Source organism: Dermacentor albipictus, unplaced genomic scaffold (assembly GCF_038994185.2).
Source record: "Dermacentor albipictus isolate Rhodes 1998 colony unplaced genomic scaffold, USDA_Dalb.pri_finalv2 scaffold_14, whole genome shotgun sequence".
Lineage (NCBI taxonomy): Eukaryota > Metazoa > Arthropoda > Arachnida > Ixodida > Ixodidae > Dermacentor > Dermacentor albipictus.
This window is the reverse complement of record NW_027225568.1, coordinates 5,181,980-5,200,318: the sequence shown is the minus strand read 5'-3', so window position 1 is coordinate 5,200,318 and position 18,339 is coordinate 5,181,980. Positions and strand designations below refer to the sequence as shown.

At 44.5% G+C, this 18,339-nt stretch overlaps 1 protein-coding gene across 3 annotated transcripts in view; it reads left to right on the top strand.

Moving 5' to 3' along the window:
* The window catches only part of LOC139051806 (uncharacterized), a 280,388-nt gene extending 273,786 nt beyond the window's left edge, over positions 1 to 6,602 (top strand). For all 3 annotated transcript variants that reach the window (XM_070528799.1, XM_070528798.1, XM_070528800.1), the window contains 3 exons: positions 836 to 926; positions 1,743 to 1,825; positions 6,234 to 6,602. The gene's annotated coding sequence lies outside the window, so the exon portion shown is untranslated. The remainder of the gene's footprint in view (positions 1 to 835; positions 927 to 1,742; positions 1,826 to 6,233) is intronic.
* The last annotated feature ends 11,737 nt before the right edge of the window (positions 6,603 to 18,339 follow it).

The window sequence follows — 18,339 nt, the reverse complement described above, 5'->3', positions numbered from 1 at the left end:
GCAGCGCAGTGTCAGAGTCAATTTCAAATTGGCAGCAGTGGCAGCAATAAAGCGTAACAATTCGGACAGAGCGAGAGTGCTGTAAACTAACCTGTAAATAGGTAAAGTATGTTGTAAGCGACTGTTCCAATCGCCGCCACTGCTGCCAAGAAGAGGGACCCAGCAGGGGGGCGCCTTTTACATAGCCAAGAAGCCGGTCAGGGTCAGGGCGCTGGTGTAGGAGACCAAGGCGCAGGCGCAGATAACCGGCAGAGACGGTGACTGATGCAGACTGCTTTGTCAGCAGAGGGGCTCCGACGCAGCTGTGCAGGCTTCGGTAGAAATCTTGGATGAGGCAGAAGTGCTGTAAATAGGCAAAGTATGTTGTAAGCGACTGTTCGAATCGCCGCCACTGCTTCCAAGTCTCAGTCGCGGATGCCTCGTGCATTTTCTTGTTTACATGGGACCTAGCGGCAGGAAAAGGTGCCATACGATCGCAGTTTGGCAAAGTACCGAACATTGGTGCCAAAACATTGTGTTTTCCGGGAACGTAAGAACCGGGAAAAAGTGAGTGCAGCTCTATTGGGTAACTTTTTTGGGTTCTCAATTGCAAACGTTAGCGCCGGGAAATCATACGTAACGGAAATGTATCAACGAGGTTCTACTCTCTTAAGGCAGTTTCTAAACAAAATTTAATTTTGACTACAGCGTTAGCCTGGATTTTGTTTAATCTTGCGCTGACTAATTTTGTCTAATTCCCAGCCATGAGCACCACCTCCCTACAGTTTGATTGTCTCGGGCTGCAGTTTTCAAGCTTCAAAAGCCATGTTATGTTAGGCCAACCTTTTATTTGCAGGGTCGCATTCCTGGTGAATGAGCTCAGCATTATGACCAAAAAATACAAAGAGCTCGAAGAAGTGACTAGACTGGAACGTTTAATGTGTTTCGTAAGTATGTGGCTTCTGTTCTTGCCGTTTGTCTGTACATGCCCCACTCGTTTGCCCGGTTATTACTGATTTATTACTACTGATTACTGCCCTTTACATGTAGTTCAACAGGCGGCATTGCCGTTGGCTACGAGCTAAAGCTTCCTCTCTCATGGTTGCGTTCAGCAGCGCGGTCTACTGTGGCATCCACAGCCGCCACGTGACCGGACGTCATACAGGAGTCCGTATACCGGCTGCTGGCCATAATCTATGCGTTAACAGTAGACCTCGGATTTACGTATGGCGGGCTAATTATATTTAAAGAACAAACTAACAGTTAACTGGCCCTTAAAAACCTAATTGCCACTTTTACACAAGTTGGTTTCACGGTGTTTTGTCCGGTACATGTTTTTTTATTTGTTTGCACTCGACACTGTCATGTTCCGCCGTGACGTAATCGCTATACGTATCGACTCGTCGCGTTCACCATCAAATCTGCACTAGTCGCGTTCCAAGCAAGTGTTCGGTGCTCATTCCTGCTTGCAGTGGAAACACGATCTCGGTGTTCGATCCTACTAAGCGCTTACCGTAATTCTACGCAACGTTGTTTATCTTCATTTCTCTTCAGTACGTTTATGTGAATTGAACGTGGTGCTTGCATATGACTATTTGGTAACCTGGCACTGTGGTTTGCTTCTGCCATTTGTCTAACTAGCAGGGTTTATATAGATCACTTTCATGTAGTCAAATCAGATCACCCTCGTTTGACAGAGTCGCGTTAATTCTTCTTTTCTTTGTTGTGCTATTTAGTCTTAACCTCGCTTTCGATCTCTGCAGCACACGTGGGCTGTCGGCATTTCTCCACGTCACTCCACGCCATGCTGGATTACAAACCAACATGATAAGTGGTCAACTTCCTGGTAAGCGCTCGCGCAGTTTCCAACAGCGTTGCCCAATGTAGTCATCCATTCACACAAATCTTACCGACAGATTTCGTGAAATCACTTCACAAAAGCTTCCGGTAATTACGGGAAGTTACAAAAAGCTTTATCGAAATGTCTTAACACTGCATATGCTATAATTATTTGCTTTCGTCGGGATCGCCCTTATCACAGAGTCGTGCATATGACTATATGACTATATGAACTCGCAAGCGGAATAGCCAAAGTGGACGTGGAGCTCGAACGGCGAGACTAGAAATGAAATAGACTACATATTCTGCGCTAACCCTGGTATCATACAAGATGTGGACGTGCTCAGCAAGGTGCGCTGCAGTGACCATAGGATGGTAAAAACTCGAATTAGCCTTGACCTGAGGAGGGAACAGAAGAAACTGGTACATAAGAAGCCGATCGACGAGTTAGCGGTAAGAGGGAAAATAGGGGAATTCCAAATCAAGCTACAGAACAGGTATTTGGCTTTAACTCGGGAAGAGGACCTTAGTGTGAAGCAATAAACGACAGTCTTGTGGGCGTCATTAAGGAGTCTGCAATAGAAGTCGGTGGTAACTCCGGTAGACCAGATACCAGTAAGCTATCGCAGGAGACGAAAGATCTCAAGAAACGCAAATGTGTGAAAGCCTCTAACCCCACAGCTAGAAAAGAACTGGCAGAATTTTCGAAGTTAATCAACAAGCGTAAGACAGCTGACATAAGGAAGTATATTATAGGTAGTATTGAACTTGAAGATGATGTGTGTCAACGATATCATCGCATCAGCAGTACAAAGTGAAGACGGCCTTGCTTTTCGTCCACTCTGATCTCGCGGCTGATAGTGCTACCCACAGCGGGACAACGCTATCACGAAAAAGCGCTAACAGCGGAAAGTGAATGCATCGTTTGCGTCTCGTTTCCACCATTCTCTGAAACTTGAGATCACGGAAGTTTGCATTTATATTGTCTCAGTATTCCTTAGCTGTAGCAGTAAAATTTTGGTACATATTGAAATCGCAGTATAAGCACACTTTGTTATACGGAGGTTCTAAACGCATGTTGTCCCATGGAGAAGAAGTTAAGTATACATCTTTATATCGAGAATTTCGTTATACAGCATTTAATTAGACCCAGGCGGAACCGACAAAATTGATGGAATCATCCAGCTAGTCAAATTAAACAAGATGCACACAAAAAAATAAAACGCCAAAGTGCTGCTTTCCTTCATTTCGCAGTATTTGCCAGAGTCTAAAATGCCCCCGAATCAAATGTGCTCCCACTTTACATGTATCGAAAGGGGAAAACTAACATGGATATTACCTCTCCTAAACAAAGTAGAAAATAACGTGCACCCTATTTAGTATTATAAAGGATGACCGGTTTCCTAAAGTCAGCTTGACTGCCCAGTTGGCAACGTCAGCTGCCCACATTAGAACCCTATTGTGCTGTAATGCAAGTCAACGTCTCGAAGGTGGTTTTCAGCCTAGTTTTCTTAAAAAGCAAAAAGTGCGCGTTAAATTTGGGTACATACCGTAATCAGACATTGAAACTTTTCCTGTGGCGGGCTAAAAATAGGCGCTTCAATCGTATATGATGTGTGTTCATACAGGCACTGTCCCCTAAACTCCACCGAAGCGGACACTGCCACTAAAGGGGTCATTATCGCAGTCACCATAGGGTTCAGGGGCATGCATGCTGGCTGGTCAAGTTCGAATTATCTGGCGAATGTTAAGTTGAGGATTATTTCGATGGGGGGCGAAATGCGAAAACACCCATGTACTTAGATTTAGGTGCATGTTAAAGAAACCCAGGTAATCCAAATTTCCGGAGTCCCCTACTACGACGTGCCTCGCAATGAGAAATTGGTTTTGGCACGTAAAACCCCATAATTTTTTTTAGGATTGAAATACCGAACGTTTGCGATCTTATTAACACATGGGAACTAGCCGGGGCCTTCGGTCAGGATTAACCGAAGCCGAATGAATAAGCCTACTGTATTGGAAGTTCTTTATAACAAAGATTAACTGCATTAACGCACTTTGATATGTTCAGATTCAAAATGCACGGTTTTCTGTGGACAAAGAGTTATGAAAAGTTGTTCATTATCATGAGAATCTCATTATATTGAAGTTCATTATATGAAGTTTTGACTGTGCAACGAAGACATTTCCATGTTGCATGGGACTTCATTGTTATTATGACAAAGTTCACCTGCACTTCAATCGGAATTCAAAAGAGCATGGTCATGTTTAAGAAAACTAAATTGCTCAAAAAGCACTTGACCCACATTTCACCCGGCATGGAGGACATTATGAGTGCCATCCACAGTGATTCTGTGGTGGTGATTTGAGAGGTTAGTTAATGTATTGAAGCAAAGCTTTGTTTGCCTCTTCCTGCATCTTTTCCGTTGCTTCTGCTGCTGTCACTGTCTTACACGCCATGACGGGAGGTGCTTCTAGGCAGGAGCATGGCAGAGAGGAAAGGCGACGGGAGAAACTAATTTGGACCTTTCCACCGCATTGCCACAATGCCCTCTGGAGCTCCCTGGGCGTTGCCACAGTTGCCCTTGACTGCTGTGATTATCCACGACTCCCTACAATAACATTGCAGACGCTGTAGTGTGGACTGTTGTACTAACGTGCAGCAGTCCAGAGGGAAGGTAGAGAGAATGGTAGAGAGGAGGTAGGGAGAGGAAGCAGAGACTAAGATAAAACCAACGCAGTCATGAAACGACTGACAACCTCACTGCTCTTCGCTCGCAGCCTACGCAGGTGACGAGAGGGCGGTAGAGGGAAAAGGTGACGTCAGTCAGTGAAGCACTACTGCTACAAATGACAGCAGTTACGGACAAACTGGATAAAGTTACATTTAAGGCGTGGTACAATGCGTTTCTACTGTTTCTGAAAATAGACGCCATGCAAATTTGCCTTGCAGACAACTGACGCAGTGTACGCAGACGCAGAGCCACATTAAGGGGAAGCGTTAGCTCGAGTTCTCTTAGCTAAGCACATGTAAAATGAGAATTCGTTTTTCTTGGCAACCACTGCACCAGACTTGACGACGTTTGTTGCACTTAAAAGACTGCTGGTTTTGAATTTTTATTTAGGATGTTAACATTTTGCTAAAGATTGGCAAAAATCGCAAATTTTCAGGAAACGGAACTATTAAGTTTACAACATCCGTAACTCACCAATCAAAAATGATATCGCAATTTTGTGAATCTCCTATAATAGTACATCTAAAGCGGACAAAATTGATAGGTTACGCATGAATCTCAAAATATTTAGTGATGTGTAAAAACAGCTTTTGCAGTACCCTTGAACACAACGTAACAAATTCACGTCATATATAAATTGACATATTGAATTTGTCCGCTTTGAATGATCGAATGGATGCTTTTTACAGAATCTTGATATCTGTTCGTGATGCAGAGCTATTAATTTGTGAACTTCGTACTTCGATTTTTTTTCGAACTTTTGAATATTTCAAAATTATTTGAAGAAAATTCAGGCCCTAAATCGAAATCGCACTGCAAACTGTCACTAGAATTTAACTTCCTCTCTCAAATGCAACAAATTTCATTAAAATCGGTCTAAGGCTTACCTCAAAAAATTGTTTTTGCGTTTTACATGTATTTGAATAGGCCGCGTCTTAGTTGGGCCCGATCTAAAGCTTCCTTTTAAAGCACCATGGTATCTAGGGGACAGTGTGGAAGCGACCACACATCAAATCAACACTTAAGTTCGCGCGATGCACATGTGTTGTGGTGCAACCGTTTCAGCTGTGAACAAAGCTGCAGCTACGTAGCGAATTGCCACTATGGCTGCAGGCTGCCATGCAAGAAGCACTTGTTAGGACCAGTGGCCTAGGCAGTATGGTTGCGATGACAATTCGCCAGTGGCTGGTGAAGTGGCTGGCAGCAAATTATTGGCAGCTCTCCATCGTGTGTACAGATTGCAAGCTAAGTGCTGGTCGTGCACAAATTATACTTTTCACTGCGGCTCAGCTTCACGGCCGGCCGCGCACTCAAGCGCCGGTAGTAGTTTCATGGCAGTGACTAATGTTGCAATTTGATACCGGCTATAGTGTACTTGCATGCAGTTCACTATCTTGAAACGATAAAACATTATTGACCGATAAAGCATTCTTTGAAGACTCTTATTTTCTTTAACTCTGCAGCAGACGGTAGACTGCTCTATATATTTTTTCCGCATCGCATACCAAGCTGTGGAGGTTAGCAAAGTATTTTGCAGTAATGTTTGTTATTGTGGAAGCATAGTTGCAACTACTGCTGAACCTGATTTTCTCCTTGGTATCCCTTTAACATTGAAATGCCGTAGGCTGTGTATTGCACGAGATGCTACAGATGACAGCCTTATTATTTTCCTTCCTGTAGCTGAGCGACAACGTCGGCTACCAAGTCCGCCTCAAGAAGCAGCTGCGGACGAGCCGTGGAGGCGTACTTTTCTCTACGGTGCCTCCTGCGGCACTTGCAGCACAATGTCAAACTTCAAAGAGTGTCACACGTCATCGTCGACGAGGTCCACGAATGTGACGTCTGTACAAATGAACTTTTCTTTATTATTGTAGTGGCATACCTTTCAAACTTTCGACACGTTTATTAAAGTTTACGCATTTTTATGAATGTTGGCATATTCCTTTGCGTTGTGCTCACACAACCCCACGTTGCCTATCAAATATTGAAATCTTTAGTGGCACTCTCACATTGCTGCAGCGACAGTTGTTCGCATCTTCCGACATCAATGTTGACACTGAATAAGTGAGGCCAGAGTCACTTTATCCTCTCTTCACTCTAGCTTCAGTTGCACTCTTAGTGACTGTATCATGCATTTTTCAAACTTTGCCTCGAGCAAACAGCCTTCGCTGCACACATACAGTCGAGCCCGCTTATAACGATCCATCGGTAATAACAACCACATTTCAGTGCATTTAGGATTTCTGACCCGGCCTGTTGAAACTGCTTCCAGATATAACTAAATGTTTTTAAATGTCTGTACTGTTACAGCAAATGCTTCGAACCCGGTGATGGTGAAAAGAAGACGCACGCGTTAAGTAACAAAGCACGTAAGCGCGACCACCACGGGCAGACTTCGGGAGCCACGAAGAAGGCCATGCATGGCCTTCTGTTTTGAAGGCACGCCACCAGGGAAAATGGGTACAGCATAAATGGCATAGCGTGGGGCGTGGGCCGGTGTGATGTCGAATGGCAGAACCAGCATTGCGCCTCTCTCAACCACGGTGCTTCCTGCGTATGTACAACGGCCACTCAAGCGTTCCTGTCAACGCAACCCGAGTCAGCGAGAATGCTGTAGCACGTGCTGCTGCCACGCATTGTTGCAAAGGATCAGTGGTGACTACGCTGTTATCGGGAGATCATGGTTCGGTGACAGTGACATTTGATCTTGTTAACATCGAATTTTCCTCTTTTTTTCCGAAGTGGCTTACATAACTTCATTTTACGGCTCTCATGCAGCTGATGCAGAGTCGTAATGACGAGACCACGATGTCTTCGACCTTCGCGGAATGGTGCCTTGCCGCAGCAGTTACCGAAGTCTGCGCTTTCAGCCAACTACAACGCTTAGCTTTCTTGACCGTAATGCAGTTCTGCTGGTAGCAAAATATATCGCAAGCTATGGAATAAATAATGGCGGCTGCGCATCCAGTTTTGAGATGACAGGTGATTGGAACCGGGCACCGTTTTTAAAGAGCTATACGACGCTGCATTTCCTTGTTCAGACAGATATTCCTGACGCACAATTGCATCTAGGTGCGGGTATGCAGCGGGAACAAAAATAATGCTGAAATAGTGGTTTTCGGAATGAAGAGCTGCCAAATTGTAACTGCTCAAGCCAGCTTAAGTGTGTATAATTTTTCAGTGTTTTTTACAGCGAGTTCATATGTAAGGAACTACTGATGTAACGACCACATTTCGTGAGACTATTGAGCTCATTACAAATGGGTTTATTATTCACAGCATACTGCAGACCCTCAATGGGTCCTATCAGGAGGGGCAGCACAAAAAGACAACAATGATAACTACAAAAGCACAGCAAATTACATTGCCGTAAAGAGAATATGTAAAGAATGACACATAGCAGGAACAGGAAACAATAAATGTGCAACTGTCAATAAGCAATTTTGTCAAAGCCATCAATACTGGTTAGTAGATCAGTCGGGAGTAAATTGCAGCGAGTTATTGTGTGCGGAAACAAATAATATTTAAATACATTGACACTTGCGTTGTACGGTGTTAGGGATTCCACGTGATGCTTTCTTGTTAGGCTTGTTGTGGTGGACTTATTAAGTGGATCAGGACTCTTGGAAAGTTGTTTTTGATTAAAAAAAAGTTACTGCAATCTTCGAACTTTTCTTCATATTTCCAGTGTCTGTATGTTGTGTTGCGCCATGATAGTGGTGGGAGAGTCAGTAGAGCGGTATTTGTTAAAGATAAATTGAACAGATTTTTGCTGGATCATTCCCAACGTGTCAATGTCTTGTGTAAGGGTCCCAGACGGTGCCAGCTTACTGGAGTTTGGGTCTTATGATGGAGGCGTAGGCTGAGAGCTTTGCGCTAGCAGGGGCAGCTTTTAATTTGTTCCTGAGGAGGCAGAGGTTCTTAAAAGCAGACGGGCATATGTTTGATATATGTTTATTCCAACTAAGATTATTGGTTATGGTAACACCTAGGTATTTATTAACTTCCTCGAGCGGGTGAGGTGGAAGGTTATGTGAAAATGATAGGCTCTTTTTTTTTATTCATACCTTTCGTGAAGACTGTTTCGTCACTTTTAAGCTTCATGTCCCATTGATTGCACCAGGAATTAATGTTCCGATTAAGAATGACAATCTTCGGAAGACCTAATACTGTATCATTAAACCATACACAATCGTCAGCAAAAAGCCTAATCTGCACTGGTTCACTAATCATACCAACAATGTTATTTGTGTATATCAAAAAGAGTAATGGTCCGAGCACATTTCCCTGCGGCACGCCAGAAGTGACTGGGAGGTAGCTTGAAAATGAAAATCAATACTGACAAACTCTGCGCGGTTAGAAAGGTAAGCAGACACCTAGTTAATTATGAAAGAAGGCAGCCACTAGATTCAAGCTTGTATATTAGTTTTGCATGTGGAACAGGGTCAAAGGTGCACTTAAAATCTAGAAAAATAACGGGAATCTGCCCAGACCTGTTTAGTGCTTCAGCAAAGCTACTATACATGTTGGGTGACTGTTGAAACGTCTCTTTCTAAATCAGGGTTGAAATGGATATAAAATGTGTCTGTCGTTTAGAAAGGTAGTTATATAAGTGGCTACAATGTGCTCAAGGAGTTTACAGGAAGATGCGATATTGGACGAAAATTTGTAACAGATGATGCGGTACCTCTCTTAATTATTGGCACAATCTGCGCAACTCTTCGATCCGAAGGAACACTGCTAGTTGATAGGCTTGCACGGAAAATTATAATGGATATCATCTCACTATAACGCTGCAAGAACATATTTGGAATCCCATCAGGACAAGGAGACACTTTTCAGATTGAACTACATAGATAACACGCCTGCAGAAAATACAATGCTTCGTTCGAGAGAACATGATGCAGCTGTTTGCCATACTTGAGAGTTGGATTTGGAAAAAACACTGTACAAATATGTATTAAAATGTTCAGCAGTGCTTGACTTTATCGTTGACAAGAATGTCATTGTGCATAATTTAGTCGACAAGCTTGTTTTTCCTGGACAAGTGTCTCCAAAACTTCTGCGGAGCGTTTTGAATAAAGCTCGGCAGCGTGTGTTCAAAGTAATGGCGTTTTCAATGGCTCACAGCCTGACGCAGTGCAAGCCACGCAGCTGCTTTAGTGTTTCATCAGACAGGTGTACGTTCAGATCATTTTCGTTTTGAGGGGGCATGCGGTAATTGATGTGGTCAAACTCTCAACATTTGCGATGTTCTGATTTATCTTCTTTCGCAATCCACGGACCTTTGTTTACCTCGTGGTAAAATATTGTAACAAAATACGCAGCAGAAATCGAGAAAACAGAAATTTCATAGAGTGCTGTCATAAAAATCCACGCCTCTCGGCTGCGCACAAGTGACGGTGCATGTGTGCTTTTTAACCGAAAGTCTATGCATGTGAAAATTACATGGCTATGCAAGTGTACATATTTGGCAAACCGGTTGAAGGCAGTGCACTAGGCATAAATAATTTTGCTATTTCAACTTCCCAAGTTGAGGATGTCTTAAAGACCGTTGACAACTTGCACATTTGCAGCGGGGGACCTAATATGAAGGACTTTCCTTCTGTGGCTCCTAAATGAGCTTTCGTTGACTGCCAGAATAAATGAAGGCATAAAAGATGCCCACTGCTGTTACCTGAGGGAGAAATGTGTCGTGCATGCAGTAGCCTATCCGATACTGTCAGAGTTCATGCCGACCAGCAAGCTGCTCGAGCGAAACAACGGCAACCACTGAGGTGCATCAGGCTGTCTGTGCCGCCTGCCAAAAGACAGAAGGTTGATGCCTTGAGTCGCGCAAGGGCTGTCTTGCAAAAGTCACGGGCACGGCTACTGAAATGCAGCCGAAAGAAACGGCAAGCTCTTAACATTCCACCAATGTAGCTCCTACATCTGCAGAAATGTATATCCGCAGCTAAGAGCACAACAAAGAATAATAGGTGCTATACAGATTACTGGCTACTCCATGCCTCTTGCTAAACATCAGGAGCCCCACTACTTGCTCATTTTTGCAAGGTAATAACATATTGCCCATGCTGTGCACATCCACCTTAAGAAAGTAGATAAACATAGTTGGGCCGAAAGGTGGTTTTAATGAGAATATTTTTACAGCTCTCGTAATTAAACTAGTAGCAAGGAAGACATCCTTTCAGCGCAGAGGGATGCTGATTTGAGATGAAATGCAGGTTGGGAAATTGACGATTGTAAACTCGAAGACTATGACGTATGCCGTTCTTGTCGACTATGGAGCCCAAAGTGGGCAAAGTTTGGGCTGGCAGATCGCCTTCGCACCTTTTGCTGACAGTTATTTACAACCTGCAGCAGTGTTTGCTTCAAAAGGAGCCACAAAGGGGACTGTCCTTGCACAGCTGTTGCTGCAGTGCATTGTGCACTTAGAGCAGGTGTAGGAATTTTTGTTGATGGTGTAGTCTGCAATGGTGCATCTACCAACAGCGCCATGTGGAAGCAGCTCTGAGTAAGCGGCGCTCTAGGACAAGTTAATGGTTTTGAACATCCGCTAGATGCCTCAAGAAAAGTTTATGTCCTGGCAGACACACCTCATTTATTCAAGTGCATTCGGAATCGTCTCTATGACAAGAAGATTTTGAAAGGAAATGGGCTGCTAGTGAAATGGTTGTGCTCTGATGCACCTTTTGTGCAGCTGAACTTGGGGTGTGCCCAAAGACCACACATTGACATGTAAATCCTTCACATATGCTCAAAATGCGGGTGAAGCTGGCCACACAAGTTTTCCGCAACTCGGTTGCCAAGGGAATATTTTTCTATGCACTAAGAGCTGCACCTCGGCTTGACAATGTTGAGCTAACTGTGGACTCTACCCTCTTGATGAATAACCTTTTTGAGGCTCTCAATCGTAGCTTTCCCGCAGAAGGCCTTACGCTTGGATGTAGAGATTTCCAGGTTCTCGAGTCTGCGTCTTGGTGGCTAGATAGCTGGGAGCAGGAAGTTGTGAGGGGTGACATTCGCAAAGTTCTTTTTTTAGCAGAATCTACAGCCGAAGGCTTGCATGTTACCCTTAAATCTGTTCAGGAACTGTCGGCATTTCTTCTGAAGGAGTGCGGTTTCAAGTATGTCATCATCAGCCTGGTTACGCCCACTGCAGGGCCAAAGGCCCCTCCCATACTTCTCCAACTACCCCGGTAATGGGCTAATTGTGGCCATGTCGTCCCTGCAAACTTCTTAATCTCATGTGCACACCTAACTTTCTGCCGGCCCCTGCTACGCTTCCCTTCTCTTGGAATCCAGTCCACAAACCTTAATGACCATCGGTTATCTTCCCTTCTCATTACATGTCCTCCCCATGCCCATTTCTTTTTCTTGATTGCAACTAAGATGCCATTCACTCGCCTTTGTTCCCTCACCCAATCTGCTGTTTTCCTATCCCTTAAAGGTACACTCATCATTCTTCTTTCCATAGCTCGTTGCATCATCCTCAATTTAAGTAGAACCCTTTTCGTAAGCCTCCAGGTTTCTGCCCCGCAGGTGAGTACTGGTAAGACACAGCTATTATACACTTTTCTCTTGAGGGATAATGGCAACCTGCTGTTCATGTTCTGAGAATACCTGCCAAATGCACCCCAGCCCATTCTTATTATTGTGATTAAGTTTCATGATCTGGATCCGCTGTCGCTAGCTTCCCTAAGTATATGTATTCCCTTACCACGTCCAGTGCCTTGCTACATATCGTAAACTGCCGTTCTCTTCTGAAACTGTTAAACATTACTTTTAGTTTTCTGTAGTATGTGCTGTCAGCCAAAATGAACCAGGATCGCTTGGAGTGTTTCTTTTTTTTGTATTTTAAGACGAGTGGGGGGCCAAAATGAGCATCCCACATTCTCAACATTCCTGCAGCTTTACCACATGCTTTCTTTTTATTCTTTATTGAGGCCCCCGCATTTTGGCAACTCTGTGGCGTCCGAGAAAGCGCAGTCTGCTTTTCTCACCCCCAGTGACTTTAGAGAGGTGTTGAAATCTGCAAGTGTTCAGCGCACCGATAAAATTCAGGGACTCGAGCAGAAGCTGGATGGCCTTATCAGTCAGGAAACCTGGGAGTGCGATGATGTGTTGGAGCACCACTATTCGAATGCTGCAGTTATCAACTGCATTGTGTATTTTGTTGCTAGATGTGTCACGAAAGCTTGGTTCTCAAACATGCTGTACTCTTAGTAAGGAGGCTCTGGTTGGACAGAAAGGCTTTTCAACGCTAACTGAAGCCGCCTTGGTAAACTGTAAAACGAGAGGAAGGCTCATGCATCCGAATATGTATCTGTTTTTTATTTTCAATAATGCTGAGGAGCACTTCGCAAAATATTCTGGCAAAAGAGATCCATATGATCGGTCGACTGACGCTGTGCTAGAAAACTTCGACTTCACATTTCCATGTGCTGCTCGTAAAGAAGAAATGCTTGCTAAGCCCTTACACTATTATGTGTGCCTGCGTATGCGGCAGTACTGCCGACACTTGAGAAACAAGCATGTTAAAAAAAGCCAAGACTTGTATAAATTGTCGAAACTTGTAAGATTTCTTTTATCCGGGAGAGCGCAATGTGTAATATAGTGCTTATGTGTAGTACATATGCAACAAACTTTTCGTTTGTGTGCCTGTGTTGTCATGTACACTGCCACCCTTACCAATGTAATTTTTCTGTATTGCAAATAAATTACATTCATGAGGTCAATGCCTGATTTCTATCCTCACAAATGTGCATATTCTTCTCATGAACAAGATTTAAAGCTGTATACATCAAACTTAGATACAAAGTATACGAGACAGACAGCATCGAATTTGTAGTTGCCAAAAACACGCAGACACATTGTTGGGCACAGCAGAGTAAGGTTGCGAGGGTTATAGCAGTTAGTCGTTTTGTGGGCCAAGATGTTGCAACTGCTTCCTGTGAATTCTCTTTAAACCCACGGCGTTATTGCCATGAAGGTCGCTCGTGAGCGGCGAAAAACAAACTCTGGTGTTAAAACAGTAGCTACGCTTGACCACCTGCGATGGGTAACCGGAGCCAGTGAAAACCTTGCAGACGCTTATTCGAGCGATAGCCGGACACAACTCGCTGTTTCGCCTTCGCGGCACATAGAAACGAACACTAGCTGCTTGATAAATGATGCGCTCTTATAATGCAGAACATGAAGGTGGCGAGATCAAAGGATTGGTTTTACTGGACAATTTGCTCTGGCCTCGCAACGATGCCGTTACGATATTAATTGGGATTGTTTACTTGACTCCACTGTCCTCGCACCGCGACCGGCCCATGACCGGGCTCAAAGCGGATCGGCTGAGCACGGACCTAGGGTGCCTCGATACGCGCGCTTCCCTCCGTCGCCGTGCAGGGTGAAGACAACCGCGTCGTCTGCTACGGCGTCCGCGATTATGATGCCCGCTCCGTAGGCAGTCGACGGGCGTCGCGTAGCTGCATGTACAGTTCGCTTTGATAGCGTGTGCTGCTTTAATGATACGTGGAGAACACGAAATTTCCGCATCAGCAGTGTGAAGGTATCAATTGAATATTCGGTCATTTTTATTTTTAAAGCGGAATTTCCAACTGGACTTGCTGGCAGCAGAAAACTGCCGTGACAGGCACTCACCCACTTCCTTGACAGTTCGGCTTGCTTGTACCTTTGCAGATTTTGTTGCAGCCTTCAGAGCCGCCTGAGCGGCCTTGGAACAAACTTCAACGAAGCACTGGGATGGTGCATCCAGCTTTACTTGACCTGTGGAAATTAGTAGTCAGCTGTCTGCCTTATATAAAATGTTTATTTATTGTTATTTTGCCATTATATCTTGATTTTTAAAGATACATAGTAGCTGCTGTTTGCTGTGTGTACTTCACGATTTTTATATATCTTGCCTACGGTAGTCTCCAGGACGTTTTCTTGCTTTTAAACTGCCAAATTTCGATAATTTGGCAGTTCAGTAAATGTATTGGACAGAAATGTATTAGGCACTTCTACACTTATTGCACTTCATCAAAGATAAAAGCACATGTGCAGCGTTACAGAAATACGGAGCCGTATAAAGAGCGGGCACAGTGGAATGTCCACTGAAATTGCAAGAACTTTCATATCATTCATTTATTTCTGTGTCCTAACCCTAGTGTAATATCACCTATTTCTGTCGCGATGCTCGTTTACCGGGTCGAGGGGCGCGGTCTAGCCTTTTAGGAAAGGTCAAACATATCTCAATTTTTGTAAACGTGACTTGATCATTTGCCGTTCGCACGATCATTGGTCAGTACATCGCGCACAGCACCAAGAAGCAACGCTGAGCAACCGCCGAAACGGCAATCCACGCTTAGGACTAGTCATCGCACGGTGCACTAAACACCCACCTGATGCATTTCCGGCCTCGTTTGTCTCGTAGTCAGCGTTGAGGTCCATCGACCCGGGATGGGGGGTAGCTGGCTCAAGCTCCGTGTCCGAGCACGACTGCGCATTATCAGGCATCATCACTTATGACGTTATCATCATGCGTACGCACCGCTGCGAGTAGTACGAACCTGTCGTCGAGGACGCTTGGGCAATGGAGCAGGACACAAGGCGGCGTGAATAGTCGGCACAGCACCAGGCCTGAGGGCACGTCGTCTTGGTGGAAAATCGGACTGCGTTAAGTCCAGCGGGTTTTCTTTATAGCATGCACGCGCGAAATGAAGGGAGCAGCTAGATAACGCTGCTTTTCAGCGGGATCCAGTCCAAGCGTCCAGAGGCCCGCGCGAACTCGGTCCACTTCTGCCAGTGAAGGGTATCGTGGGGAAAACTATGCATAGTTATACCAGGACTCTGGTTATACCCAACCCTGAATATGTTCCGCAGAAGTCAACGCAGCAGTATGTACGCGGCATGGTGCTGTACTCGCAATTCGTGCGTGGTCAGTGCAGCGCAGTCAAGCTAATTGTGTGGGAAATATCACGACGGACACGACAAAAACTGCAGTTGCAGCGACACGGAGAGCGTCCCACTACAACAGCTAGAACAAGTAACAACAGGGGAGAAGAGCACATGTAAGCCGCATGGCAGCCAACGAAAATTCGTGACGTAGCCACATGACGTAGCGTTTTCTTGGCTATTTACAATCCCGGGTGATGTCGCGAGGTGCTCTGTTTTGCGGTTGGCTGTGCGCACGTACTTTAAAATTGATTTTAAATATGTTCTAAGCGATATTCGCCGCTGATATTTTATAGACCATGTGTGTGTGACCAACTAAATCGATCTCACAAGTTTTCTCGACTTCAAATTTTTGTGTCAGTACTCCTTTAAAAGAACGTCTTGTTGGCTAGCTGGTGACTGTTCACCTCGTTTGAAGACACGAAACATACGCAGGCACGAGTCCCGCGGTCTTTCGCTGTGTCTGTGTGTGAGTTTCGTGCCTTTAACCAAAGCGCAAAGACCGTTTGGCTGCCAGCTGAAACCCGAATTTGTTTAGCAAACCGCGTGCCACCACGAGTCAAAAGAATAAGTGTCATCGCACACCCTACTTTCAAATCTTGTTCTCCAATCAGTCATCAGTTAGCCCATTTACGAGCTGAATGCTGCAACGATGAGTAGAAAGCAATGATCGTAACAGTCAAATAACCATTCTGCGGTTGAAGCGAGGATGTCTGTAAGTGATAAGTGAAGTTCTACCAATGTTGAATGGTTGTTTCGGGGTCACGGAAACTGCAGTGAATGTGGCAGCTTTTTATTTGTGTCTGTCTTACCTGTTTGTGTCTGTGTTACCTGTGCTGACATTTGCGAATTTTTTAACGTCACATATTTCAACTGATATCACATCCACGGCCTTTCTTTGTGATTTCGTAGCATCGGGTGTGATGAAGCCATGGTAGAGGGCTTTGGAAATTTCGACTACCTGAGATTTTATTAACATGCACCGATACCGAACTAGTACAGAGCACCATGTGTTTAACCTCTATAGAAATTCGGCAGCCGCGGCTGGGTGGCTCCCACGTCCTCAGGATCAGCAGTCGAGTGCGATAACTACGGAGCGTACACTTCCGGGCCGCTTTTATTGCTTCATTGTTGTTTGAAACGTAATTTATATTTGTTCTGTGGGATATTACACACTAAGACTACGAAATGAACCATTTCTGGCGCATTTTTATGCTTAGCTTGAGTATGTAGCATGCGCTTTCATTGAACATTTTATTTTGTGGCTGTATTCTGTTTAGCAGTGCTTCCATGGTTATTCTTAATCTTGTTTTGAATTCTTTTACCTTACTGTAAATATGCAGATGAGGGTAAACAAAATATTGAATGCATACCAAATTATTTGGTGCCTTACATGTGGCTTATATAGCACTAAATCATGACTCTCACGTAGTAATTGACTGTAAAGCCCTGTTTAGCATATATTCTGCACGAATATATGTCAACTGGTAATTGCTATAAACCGGTCATCGATGCTGCTAAAATAAAGTGGCCATACGGCTTCTGAACACTAAGAAAAATTGCATTCAATAGATAGCAATTTCCGATAGGATAGCTTGTTTATTTGGTCGGGAACTTTAAGGATTTCAAAAACAAGCGCTACAACTCGCTGCAAGTTAACTGCAGCGCATGTCTTGCTTCCATGCCCACTAATTCTCGCAGCTTCGAGCTGGCGCAGGTGAATGCGTAGCCTCTTCTTGCTTAACCTGATATCAGCATGTGTTCCAGAGAATCCTCGTCTCGCTGGCATGCCTCCAGACTGCACTGAGCCCTCTTGATTGAATATTCTGTCACAGCCTTTCGAGGAGACTTCAGGGTGAACAGGTTGTCAGTCCAGGACGTGATTCCTTTAAAGTGCTCTTCTCAGGATGTGAGCATGCTCATAAACTCACCGCTCGGATAACATAAGTTCTTACCATCATGAACATACTCTTTTGGTGCAGTTAAATATGCATGCTCATGGCTCGTCGAGCCCAGCATTGCAGCCCTGCACTGCTCGCGGTTTTTGGTTTTTTTTTTTCAAAATTCCTTTCACATGAAAGCCACCAATGTGGTGCAAAATGCTGCACTAAAATGAAGTCAGTGCTTCTTCCAGTCATTCCGTGAGTGGTCACCTCGCACTGGCGCTCACGGGAAGACTACGAATGAAGCTGTGCAGGGTGATATGGGCTGAACTAGTTTCGAAGTGAGGGAAGCTCGCAGTAAGATTGAGTGTGAAGAACGGCTGAAGAATATGGAAGAAAGTAAATGAGCTGGGAGAGTGTTCAGGTATCTGCACAGGAAAAACATTGATTCACAGTGGAGGAAAAGTACTAGGAAGCTTACCAGCAAGTATGCGGCCTGTAGGGTGGGCAATACAGCAACAAATAAGGTCAAGCGGAAAGTCAGAGAGGCTGAAATAGTCCCATGGGAGGCGGCAATGGAAAAGAAACCTGCCACGAGTAGCTACTTAAAAGGAAAAAACAAAATCAGGAAAGAAACAATTTATGATAACTCAAAGGGAAGCTCATTACTTTTCGAAGCGAGATCGGGATGCCTTAGAACACGCACATATAAAGCGAGATATAATAATGAAGAAAAAGCATGTGCTTGCTGCGGTAAAGCGAGGGAAACGACGGAGCATGTTTTATTAGAATGTGAATACGTCTACCTAGCGGTCGATTTAGGCGCCACTGACCTCCTTGAAGCACTTGGGTTCAGCGATCGCAGTATAAAAGTAAACATGTCCGCAATAGGCAAGCGGCGATAAGAGGATTGGTGGAAGAAAAGTAGGGAAACGACAAGAAACGTAGACGTA